This window comes from Schistocerca americana, chromosome 6 (genome assembly GCF_021461395.2).
Source record: "Schistocerca americana isolate TAMUIC-IGC-003095 chromosome 6, iqSchAmer2.1, whole genome shotgun sequence".
Lineage (NCBI taxonomy): Eukaryota > Metazoa > Arthropoda > Insecta > Orthoptera > Acrididae > Schistocerca > Schistocerca americana.
The window spans coordinates 215,057,918-215,069,435 of record NC_060124.1 but is presented as its reverse complement, the minus strand read 5'-3'; the positions used below and the strand labels follow the sequence as shown (position 1 = coordinate 215,069,435).

At 42.2% G+C, this 11,518-nt stretch overlaps 1 pseudogene; it reads right to left on the bottom strand.

Annotated features, from left to right (window-relative positions):
- Positions 1-692: 692 nt before the first annotated feature.
- Positions 693-809, bottom strand: LOC124620609 (annotated as a pseudogene).
- Between the last annotated feature and the right edge of the window lie 10,709 nt (positions 810-11,518).

The following is an 11,518-nucleotide window of genomic DNA, read 5'->3' as shown; positions in this document are numbered from 1 at the left end:
TAGGAAAGAATTAAATAAAGAAAAAAGTTACGAGTAAAACTGTTTTGCAATTTTCTAACCAAAAGTCGCGATTTGAGAAGCTCCCTCCAGGGACAGGCAAGCCGCTGGTGGTGGAGACTGCTTCCTCTGGCCGCCGGCGCATAATTAGTGTTTACAGCCGGCGTGTCCGCCTAAAGTGGACTAAGTGAGAGTTAGAGGAGGCACAATTAAGGTGACGTCAGCGGGCACGGGGCCGCGGCCTTTGCCGCCCGCCGCTTCTCGTCTCGCTCATCACGTCCCCTCACGTCGCCGCAGTGAGACAGCTCGTGCCTCCGGCGACGCACAGAGACAGCGTAACGCTGCGACCCTCTCAGCATCGACGTTAGGCTCTTAACCTTCGTGCACGCCACACCACGACTAGGCATCGGATCCTAGGCGCGGAAGTGTCACGTACTTCTTTTCCGATCGGCGCTGTGCTTATACACTGCTCAGCCAGAACATTATGACTCACTCACTCCGTCTGCAGGCCACCAGTGGCCCATCGGGACCATCCGACCACCGTGTCATCCTCTGTTGAGGATACGGATAGGAGGGGCGTGTGTTCAGCACACCGCTCTCCCGGTAGTTATGATGGTTTTCTTTGACCGGAGCCGCTACTATTCGGTCGAGTAGTTCTTCAATTGGCGCCACGAGGCTGAGTGCGACCCGAAAAATGGCAACAGCGCATGGCGGCTGGATGGTCACCCATCCAAGTGCCGACCACGCCCGACAGCGCTTAACTTCGGTGATCTCACGGGAACCGGTGTGTCCACTGCGGCAAGGCCGTTGCCAGAACATTATGACAACATACCTAATAGCTGGTATGTCCACCTTTGGCACGGACAACAGCGGCGACGTGTCGTAGCATGGAAGCAAAGAGACTTAGGAAGATCGCTGAAGACAGTTGGCACCACGTCTGTACAAAGAAGTCACCTAATTCCCCATAAATTCCGGGGAGGGGAGCGATGAACTTTGACGCCACGATCAATCACATCCCAGATGTGTTCGATCGGGTTGAGATCTGGCGAATTGGGGGGGGGGGGCAGAAAATCAATTGGAACTCACTACTGAGTTACCCGAACGACTCCACTACACTCCTGGCCTTGTGACATGGCGCGTTATCTTACTGAAAAATGCCATTGCAGTCGGGAAACACGATCGTCATAAAGGGACGTGCATGGTTGCAACCAGTGTATGATACTCCTTGTCCGTCATGGAGCCTTGCAAGAGTTCCACTGGACCTATGAATGAATGGACCGTGTGAATGTTCGCCAGAGCATAATGGGACCTCCACCAGCTTGTCTCCGTTCCGCAGTACAGATGTCAAGGAGATGCTCCCCAGGAAGATGGCGGCTTCGCGCCCTCCAGTCGGCATCGGGATTCATCAGGCCATGCGCCATCGTCCAGTGCCGATGCTCACGTTCCTATTTTGGTTGCAGTCGTCTATATCGTGCTGTTACCATTTCCACATGCGTGGGTCGTCGGCTGCGGAGGCCAATCGTTAGGAGTGTTCGGTGCACTGTGTGTTCAGACGCACTTGCACCCTGCCCACCATGATGTTAGTTCCGGCACAGTTCCCCACCTGTCCTGTTTTACCAGTCCGCCCTGTGTACGAAGTTCGACATTTGTAATGAGGACTGGCTGCCCAATCCCACGACTTCTGGATGTGTTTTCACCTTGGTTTCATCACGTGTTAAAGACACGCACCGCAACACCCGTCGAACACCCGACAGGTCGTGCAGTTTCTGAAATGGTCGTGTTGAGCCTCCGAGCCATCACAATCTGCCCTTGGCCAAACTTAAATAGATCGAGCACCTTCCTCGTTCTACACAGGGTAAGCACGCTCACTGATACTACAAGAACCGTGCGTGTATCTGACTAGCAGTCATTCTCCGCCAGGCGACGTGCCACCGCCTGGACGGGTTTATATCGATAGTAGGGTTTAGTGGTTATAATATTCTGGCTGTCAGTGTGAACTGTGGGAGATCTGAATGGGCTTTTTATCACCCAACACATAACGCTACTACACTCTTCTTCACTATACGTCGAATTCTACCCAGGGTGTCTCATTCATATTTACCACGCCTAATAAGTTTTTGTCCAGAAGCCAAATAAAAAAGGTTTCAAGCAAATATTTTTAGAAAAAACTCAAACATTTTCAGCAATTAATCATATGCCATGAGAATATAAAATACTTGTACCACATCATTACGATTTACCGTGAAAAATGATCCTTGGAACATGAAATTAACTAAAGAACTATGACCTGCTAAAAAACGTATCACGGCGCACATTCACGTGAACATGGCTTTATTAAAAACGTAACAGAAGATTCGGTTTGACTTTTCCTTTCTGGCGCACAAAGCTGGTATTCGAGTAACGTAACTCGTTCACTTGCTGGAGCTGACATTAAAATATGGAAGCACAAGGGTAATGCACGCATTACTGTATTCAAATTACTGTTCTGCTAATTTACATTCACCATAGGTGAGTATCAGTTCTACGTTTCCTCCGCTGATGTACACTGTACTCATTCAAACCTTAAACTGAAAACAGTTGACTGAATGACTGATGTGCATTTTCCTATCGCCTTCATTTATTAATTGACAAATCCAGCTAATGGACGAGTTACGTTACTCATGTCACCTGCTGTGTGTTCAATTACATGGGAGAGTAAATAAGTTATACGTTACATGTTTAATAACGTTATGGTTACACAGAAGGTACAATGTTCTCTCTTTGAACATGTATTAGGGAGAGAAAATGTATCACCGAATTCAAAATATTCGGTTTTATTTAATTTCGGAAATTTGTGGTAAGTTCCTATGGGACGAAACTGCTGAGGTCATCGGTCCCTAGCCTTACACACTACTTAATCTAACTTACGCTGACAACACAAACACCCACGCCAGAGGGAGGACTCGAACCTCTGACAGGGGGAGCCACGCGAACCGTGGCAAGGCGCCTGAGACCGCGTGTTTTATTTAAAAAAGACATACTTCAGCTCATTCCTTCGTAACGATAAGTCATTCATGCCACTTAATGTTCCCCTGTAGTTTTATTTGGCTTCTGGACCGAAAGTTATTTGAGGTGATCAAGGTAAATGGTACAACCCACATACCGACCTTACATTCATTCTGTGTAGGTTGTCTACAACTAGTACGGACCAGACCGTTGATTCTAAGATTCTAAGGACATTAAAGAGGGCAGTAAAGGAGAAGGGCACCAGACATTCTTGTAGGCAGCCCATTCGTATTATTCAACTGGTACATAAAGCACAATGTAAATGAAACCAAGAAGGAACTTCGAAAACCGACAAATCTCACAAAGAACAAATAAAATTTTAATGTTTTCTCAGTGAAATTGTATTGCGTCAGAGGAGTCAAAGGATCACTTGATAGAGTAATTTACCGAGATGGGTTGTAAGATGAACATCAATAAAAATGAAACAATGGTAATCAAATGAAGTTGAATTAAATACAGCGATACTGAGTGCATCTAATTACGAAATGAAACACCAAAAGTAGTAGAGGAATTTTGCCATTTGGCCAGCAGGTAAAACTGACGAAACAAGAACAAAAGGCCGGCCGGAGTGGCCGAGCGGTTCTAGGCACTACAGTCTGGAACCACGCGACCTCTACAGTCACAGATTCGAATCCTGCCTCGGGCATGGATGTCTGTGATGTCCTTAGGTTAGTTAGGTTTAAGTGGTTCTAAGTTCTAGGGGACTGATGACCTTAGAAGCTATGTCCCATAGTGCTCAGAGCCATTTGAACCAAGAACCAAAGGCGATATAAAATGCTGACTGGTAACAGAGTAAACGTTTTCTGAAAACGAGAAAGCTATTGACATTTAATGTACACTTAAGCGTTGGAAGGGCTTTTCTGAAAATACATGACTGGAGCCTAGTCTTATATCGATGTGAAAACTGGATTTTAAAGAGTGCGAGCAAAAAGAGAATACATTTTTTTGATGTCTAGTGTTTCAGAAGACGGATAAAGTTTGTATGGGTAAATGGAATATGTAATGAAAAAGGGAAATCAAGATAAAGTTGTTATAGCTCAGTTTGATTAAATGGACGGATAAAGTTTGTATGGGTAAATGGAATATGTAATGAAAAAGGGAAATCAAGATAAAGTTGTTATAGCTCAGTTTGATTAAATGGACGGTTGTGTTGATGACACCCATGCTGTGCCATGAAGTAATTGTTAATTTGGTAATCTAGGGAAGAGTGTAGTGTAGTGGTGGACGGAGTAAGAGCTGTTGAGGGAGCTCAAGGCTTTACTAAATGATTTGTGTTCAAGTGAATGTGGGTTCCAGCAGATACGCAGAGATGAGGAGGCTTTCTGAAGTGAAACCGTCCTGCAGAGTTGCAGGCTTCAGACAGAATACCTGAACTACCTGTTGAACTTCAAAATACGTGGAAAGCTGAGACTTCCTGATAGATCAGAACTGTGCTGCGTCGAGACTCAGACCCAGAATGTTGTCATTCGAGAGCATTGTATTTAGCGAATGAGCTAGCCACGCGTAACTCATGACGCCCCCTCAGCCACACTTCACTCAGTACTTCTTTTCTACAGGGCGGGAAAAATAAAACTGACCTAGAAAATATTTTTTACATCTATATACCCCGCAATCCATGTTCTCGTGTACGGTACTTCATGTATGACTGTCATTTCTCCGCCGGTAAGCCTCTGTGTAGGCTCGAATCTTTAGAATTTTATCTTGATGGTTTCTTTCGCGTCAGTTACTTCGGAGGAAGTAAAAACTAATGCACCTCAAAATAGGCAGCCCTCATCATCTGTCCCTTGTGTGCGGCATGTAAGTTGGGTTGCCTACCTTAACGTGCATGCAATAATTTCCGGTCCATTTTTATTTTACCAATCCTCTACTCTCCAAACTTAACAGAAGCTCTGCTGCATATATTGCAGGATTAGCATCACTGGCAGGTTGAAGGTTTGTTTGAATGAATCTTTCACACTGCATTGTACCTAGTCTTGTTGCTATGGTATCCGGCAGATTAGAACGGCTATATTAACTTGTTAGAGCGTAATTCGGTACTCTGTACCCACATACAGTTGTTTTCACCAGCACCATAATCCCAGGGGATAACTTCACATCGTATATAGTATAGAATTCGCGTAAATCTGCATGAATACTCTGCAAATCACACTTAAGTGCCTGGAAGAGGGTTCATCGAACTACCTTCGCACTAATTCTCTATTATTTCATTCTCAAATAGCGCGTGGAAAAACAGAATACCTGTACCTTTCCGTGCGAGCTCTTGTGTCCCTTATTTTCCCCCTACGTGAGTCGGTGTCAACAAAATATTTTCGCATTCGGACGAGGAAGTTGGCGGTTTAAATTACGTGAGAATATCCCGCCACAACTAAAAACGCCTTTGTTTTAATGATTTCCACCCCAAATCCTCTATCGTGTCCGTGACACACTCTTGCTTATTTCTGGATAATACAAAACGTTCCGCCCTTCTTTAAACTTTCTAGATGTACTCCATCAATCCTATCTTGTAAGGATCCCAAACTACGCAGTAGGACCCCAAAAGACGACGGACAAGTGTAGTGTAGGCAGTCTCTTTTCTAGATCTGTTGCATCTTTTGAGTGTTCCACCAATAAATCGCAGTCTTTGGTTCGCCTTCCGCACAACATTTTCTAAGTGTTCTCTCCAATTTAAATTGTTCGTTATCGTAATTCCTAGGTATTTAGTTGAATTTATGACCTTTAGGTTTGATTGTTTCACGTGTGTTCGAAGTTTAAAGGATTTCTTTCAGCAGACAAGTGGCTGACTACACACTTTTAATTATTTAGGATCAACTGCTAATTTTCACACCATACAGATATATCTTCTAAGTAGTTTTGCAATTTGTTTTGATCTTTTGATGAGTTTACTAGACGATAGATGACAGCATCATCTGCAGACAACCTAAGATGGCTGCTCAGATTGTCTCCTAAATCGTTCATATAGATAAGGAACAGCAGATGGCCTATAAGACTATCTTGGGGAACGCCAGAAATCACTTGCGTTTTACTCGATGACTGTCCGTCAATTACTACGAACTGTGATGTCTCTGACAGGAAATCACAAAACAACGCACACAACTGAGAAGATATTCCATAAGCATACAATTTAACTACAAGTCGCTTGTTTCATACAGTGTCAAAACCTTCTGGAAATCTAGAAACACGGAATTAATTTGAAATCCCTTGCCAATAACACTCAGCACCTCATATGAGCAAAGAGCTAGTTTTCTTTCACAAGATCGATGTTTTCTAAATCCGTATTGACTATAAGTCAACATATTATTCATTCTCTTCGAGATAAGTCAAATGTTCTAACACAATGTATGTTTCAAAATCCTGCTGCATATCGCCTTTAATAAAGGCCTGGATTAGTTAATCATCATCATCGTATTATGCACGTGCAGTGGCTGAATATCATACGCTATTTTAACCACTGTCGTAGAGTTTATCGTCCAGAATGGATAAGGTAAATTTCGATTATAACTTTGAACCGGACTCTGGAACATTGGCTTTCGCGGGAAATGCCTTTACCGGTCGCGGTATCCTGGAACGACAGACGATCAGCCCTAACCGCTTCTTTCCTCACGGCGCTTCTCACCGGATTTTTTTTTTTTTTTCCTGGAATCAAACGCTGGCTTCTGGCTAACGCATTTCTCGGAATTGTTCATCCTTCCAGGAGTACTTGTCTAGCAATGTATCTAGAAGTGTTACGCCGAGACATTTCAGTCAGTAGAACATTTGTGACGAAAGGCAACGTTCTGAGTTTCAGTCCCAGACTGCCACAATTTTAATGTTCATGCAGCTTCAAACCAGCACACAGTCCACGCCAGACAAAATGATTTATGGTGATACGGAATGTTATTTTATCATTGATGAGCTTAGTAGCCTTATCACTGATATTCTTTGTTTTCTGGTGGACCCATGTCTTAAATGGTAGTGAATATAAAACTTGGAAGAAATGTCTGCCCCTCTACTGGATCATTAGGTAGTAATGTGTACTATCCGACATTTTATAAACTTCCGCACAATGGTTAAGTTAAACCTTCTCCACAGATGATGCTAGAAAGTCTAGCTGATGGCTGTGCCACCGCAGTGACCACTGCGGGCTACGTAGGAAACTTTCACACAATTTGTCAACGGTATTTTCTCTTAACGTGACCTCCGAGCGAATACTTTCCTTGACGCTGAGTGCCTCCCGTGCGAGAAGCTATTTGCAACACCTTAAGATTGGCATCACTGGTAAACTAAAGAATTTAATCTCATTAAAATCCTTTTCATTGTACTGGCGCATCACGTTACAAAATGCTTAAAGGAATAGAATAAACCGACGTTTAGGCCTACTTATAGGGCCCTTCCTCAGGGCAAAGTCTTTTGCTAAGGTAGGCCGCTGCACCTCGGGCGAAAGATGAACATCAACAAAAAAAGCAAGAATGTAATCGAATTAAATCAAGCTATGCTGAGTGAATTTTTTTACGAAATGAAACATCAAAAGTAGTAGAATGTTTAGTAATTTGGTCAGCTAAAATAACCAGTGACACAAGAAGTAAAGGTGATATAAAATGCTGCCTGGCTACAGCGATTCAATATTCTGTGAAAATGAGAATTCTGTTGACGTTTTGCCGGCCGGGGTGGCCGAGCGGTTCTAGGCGCTACAGTCTGGAACAGCGCGACCGCTACGGTCGCAGGTTCGAATCCTGCCTCAGGCATGGATGTGTGTGATGTCCTTAGGTTAGTTAGTTTTAAATAGTTGTAAGTTCTAGGGAACTTATGACCTCAGAAGTTAAGTCCCATACTGCTCAGAGCCTGTTCACGTTTAATACAAATTCAAGCGTTGGTAAATCTTTTCCGAAAAGATATGTTGGAACACAGTCTTATACGAATGTGAAAAGTGGCTTATAAACAGCACGAGCAGATAGAAAATAGACGTTTTTGAAATTTGGTGTTTCAGATGACGAATGAAGAGTACATGGATAAATTGAATAACTAATGAAGATGACTGAAGTAAAAATTGTGTCTCAGATCGATTAAACAGAGAGATCTATTGATAAAACTCATCCTGAGGCATCAGGATATCGCGGCCGGTGTGAATCTCGTTTAAATACTGCCGGATATACTGACGTGCCATCTTATAAAATACTTCGAATATTAAAATGAACCGACATTTTGTCCCAGTTTTAGCGGCCTTCTTCGTACAAATATTTTTCTCTGAAGAAGTAGTACTTTAGTATTGTAAGTATTTTATAAAATGACGCGCCTGTACACCCAGAAGTAGTTTCATGTGATTTTCGCCGTCTCCGGAATCTTACATATTTGTATAAGTTATTTAAACTGCCGTCTGTATCCCCATCGAAACTCAATAAAGTTGTGTCTTCGCGTATAGTATACACTAACTGCCATCCATTGGTTACAAAACCAACAGCAAAGTCCACGTTTGCCGCAGATAAGAGATGTGGTAAAATTGTCAACGTGAAAAGTTTAAGTTGTCCTTTTTCACATAGCAATAAGATTGCGTATTTATGATTTTTGGGCAAAAATATACCGTTCGGAAATACATAGATTTTGTTGGAAGGTACGTAACTTAAGTTATCTCTGTATCCGTTTCCACCCAATGTTCTTGATAACACGAACATCTTATTGTATATTCACTGGTATGGTATAACTGAAATCTATTTATGTTCCGTTGTCATATAAAGTAGCCTCTCTGTTCGTACTCTCGCTACTGTATTTTTAGTTCGCACCTATCTAATTTTTCGCCCATCCTGGAACAATAAATTAAAAACATTTTTTATTTCAACTCTTCACTGCTTTTTTGTTTAACGATCGTAAAACTGTAACAACTAAGTAATGCTACACCATTTGTCGTTTATACCATAATCTTTACTGTTGTCCTATTTTATTATTTATCTCTCACTTAAATGTTTCTGTATTTTTGTACTTTGCTCTATAAGTTCTCATTATTCGATAAATTATATTATACTGCACACTACAGTGGCCTTTTTCGCTGAACGTAGATTACTCCAAAGCATGACAATGTTCCTAAGGACTTCCCTCATTTTCATTATAAAATTAGTGTACACAATCTGACTTGAATGAATCATCCCCAATTATCTTTTCAAAATTTGTTTACATCACAATAGTAAATTACACTAGTAATGTAGTTACATGAAATCCTGAGTAGCTTGTACTTAGTTAAGTGTTTTGGATATACCTCATGCTCTTCTGTTTCATAGGTAACAGACCTTGAATGTATTCGCAGTTGTGTTTCCTTGTGTTTCGTAGCTATGAAGATGTACTCCCTGTTTTAGTTATGAGTAGCAGCATAGCTTGGAGCTAGATATGGGTAGCTTTCTAAGGAATAAAGGGCTCTTCGTTTGATGAAAGCATCAAAAATGCCTTAGAAAGAAAATGCAATAGAATAAGCTGTGTGTAATTCGTTCTGCTGACACGCTACTAATCGCTCAAATTAACAAAAGGTCCCTACAGGCAATCGGCGAAACATCAAATCTGTTCGGTAATGCCAATACTACATTCTTCTTGAAGTCTATTATGCCAGTCTCACACGTCTTGAATACCCTACGCAATAGTTTTGTCATGGTATGTTCTCGGAAGAATCTCAATAATTGTGAGGAAATGTCGTGTAACACAAGTGCCTTGTTTCGATGAAATTCTTTCAGTGGTTTGTTACATTCACAGTATCATATCTCACATGTCATCTTCATCTGCTTTTTGTTCCATTTCCATAAACCTGTTTGCGGATTCATTTCTCTTGTACAGCCTTTATATATATTACTTCCACATTTCAGATACGCTTTCTTTGTTTAGTTCTACGAGGTATACCCAGAAAGTAATGCACCTCATTCTTTTTCTCAGCCGAAAACTTACCGTCACTTCCGACTGATAGTGTAGCTGTAGGACAGTTGCAAAGTGGCTTCTGTAGGTGATTTACGTTACAAGAATTTGAATTTATCACTGCAGAGAAAGAAACTCTGGAATATATTCAGAAACGCGTATGTCTATGGAGCATTTGATATCGACAGAAGCACAGTTAGTCGCTGGACACGGAGGGTGAGGTCAGCAGAAGGCGCTCTGGCGGAGCTCCACGATTTGCAGCGGTCGGGGAGAACATCCACGGCTGTCACACCTGATACACCTGACCTGGCCTCCTCTGACTTCCACTTGTTTGGGCCATTAAAGGTATCCATTCGTGGAAGACACTTTGAGGACGATGAGGGGGTGATTCACACAGTGAAGCACTGGCTACGCCTCCAGCAGGGACAAGGATTGGTATCAACAGAGCATACACAACCTTGTTTCCCGCTGGAGTAAGACCCCATAGAATGGGAAAGGGAAAAAACAGGGTGTGTAGATAAAACACCATTATTTCGTGTGTATAACTCTCATTATGTGCAATAAAGAATTGTTGGAAAAAGGAATGCGAAGCATTACTTTCTGAGCAACCCTCGTAGCTTGCTAACTGAGCTAATGTTCGTACAGCTTCTTCTCTCTCTTCGAATGACCTCTTTCTTTTTCCTATTAGTGGCATCTGTCTTTCCCATGGTCGAGTACGCTTCTAAAGCTTTTCGCTTCTTCTTCCCTCATTCCTTCTTTACCATTTAGCACTTTCTGTCAGTTGCTGTATTCCGTTTAAACTGCTTCATTTCATGTATTTTCCTTCCATCAATTTAATTAAAATAGGTGATACCATTTTGTAACACTTTTTTAAATTCGCTTTCTCAATAATTTTCAATCTGAATGAGGTTAGGAATCTGTATGGCATTAGAAGAAATTATTTTATACGTTTTAGTCCTTTTTAAATACTTGTTACTTTATAAAGTTTTTATTCAAATAATAGTTTGTTGTAAGGATAAGCCGGCCGTTGTGGCCGAGCGGTTCTAGGCGCTTCAGTCTTGAACCGCGCGACCACTACGGTCGCAGGTTCGAATCCTGCCTCGGGCATGGATGTGTGTGTGTCCTTAGGTTAGTTAGGTTTAAGTAGTTCTAAGTTCTAGGGGACTGATGACCTCAGATGTTGAGCCCCATAGTGCTCAGAGCCATTTGAACCATTCTGTAAGGATAAGCACGCTAGACACAACCATAACACCCAATTTTCAAATGGCCCTGAGCACTATGGGACTTAACATCTTAGGTCATCAGTCCCCTAGAACACAGAACTACTTAAACCTAACTAACCTAAAGACATCACACACATCCATGCCCGAGGCAGGATTCGAACCTGCGACCGTAGCAGTCTCGCGCTTCCGGACTGCAGCGCCTAGAACCGCACGGCCACCGCGGCCGGCCCCAATTTTTGTTGAAGATTTTTCATCGTCTGTAAGTGCAATTTGATAGTCACTGTTTCACCCAAACTTAACAAACGAAAAAACTTAATACCTAAATATATATATCCCATATTCTCATAGCAGGTTTTTTTGAATAAACCGAAAACTTCGTACCACTAAGT